We start from the raw sequence: 1,555 nt of genomic DNA on the forward strand, positions 1-1,555 counted from the left end.
CAGTGTTTCAATATCAACAAAACAAGTCTTAAACAAAGTTTAGGAAATACAGTTCAAGAATAATGTATGCATATGGTCACAGTTTCTCCCCAAACCCAAGCTCATTAGACATGTCCAATTTGTTTCGGTCCGAATTTAAAGTCTGACAAATTTTTGGTTATTCGGAGATTCGGATGTATTCAAATTTCCAAAAAACAATAGTAATGAACTTCATTAAAATTAGTATAATTCAATTTTCTTTATTCATTTTCTAATGAATTCCAAATTTTCAGAACATTTCGAATTCAAATTGGTCAAAAATGTATTGATCAATCTGGATTCTGTGTGAAGAACAGCTGGTTGTTAAGAAGAGGGCTGGGAAGACAGCCACTGAGTCCTTAAAGCGGAGTTCCAGTGAAAATGAAAAAAAAAAAATAAGTCAGCAGCTACAAAAACTATAGCTGCTGACTTTTAAAAAACAGATACTTGCCTGTCCCTCGATCCCACGGTGGCCCCCCCACAGCCCGTTTTACTGGCCACACTGTGTTTCTAGAGCTGGCATCTTCAGTGGCTGTGACAGCTTGAGGCGCACTGCTCATGTGCGAGTAGCGCTGCACTTTCTGAATGGTCCCATAGTCTTCTGGGACCTGTGACATATCCCATAAGACTATGGGGAGGGAGGGGAGGAGGAAAATTACCACTTCCGATCACCTAGGCGATCACAGCAGAAGTGGGAGCGGATACCTGTCAATTTTGTGTACCCTCTCCCCCTTGCTCCCCAGAGGTGCTAATCCTTAACAGGAAGCGGGGGACCAGTTCTTAAAGCGGAACTTCCCCTTTTGGGTTTAAAAAACGATGACCCATATGAACAAAAGAATGTAAACAGAAGAATGTCAGCAATTAAATATAAAGAAAAAAAACAGCATGGAGTTCCCCAAAGGGTCTGGTATGGATTTTAAGGGGAGTCTCATGCCAAAATAAAATAAAAATGGTGTGGGGTCCCCCCAAAGTCGATACCAAATTCCTATCCAAGCATGCAGCCCAGCAGACCTATCCAACCATACCAGACCACATGACCTCAAAATGGGGGAAGCATTTGGGGGCACGGGGGCTCTTCCCCACAACCCTATTGACTCAAGTTCAGAAAACTACTGTAATTTCAACATTCCTTAGTGAATTGATATATGGCACTAACTGTAAACCCTCTCTATGGATATTCCAGATAATGAATATACATTTTACTAATTGTCATTATTTCATCCTTAGTTTGCATTGCCAAGTTTCTCTTGAGGACAAGTCTCAGAAGCAATACAGCATCTAAGATGATATAAATATCTCATCCTGCAATGATGTTAAGGTAATAGTTAGCAGGTATTTAGGTTTGCCTCTACAGGCTTTTTAAAGTTAATTTCAATTTAGTTTTTTATTATTTTTTTTGCATATAACCTGAGATACACTTGTGTTTATTATTAACCTACTAACTGTTCTTATTTTATTTATTTCAGGTACTTATATACAGTAGTACCATCAATTTACACAGCACTTCACACATATATATTGAACATTCACATCAGTC

This window comes from Staurois parvus, unplaced genomic scaffold (genome assembly GCF_062004578.1).
Source record: "Staurois parvus isolate SC_StPar_1 unplaced genomic scaffold, SC_StPar_1.0 ptg001192l, whole genome shotgun sequence".
Lineage (NCBI taxonomy): Eukaryota > Metazoa > Chordata > Amphibia > Anura > Ranidae > Staurois > Staurois parvus.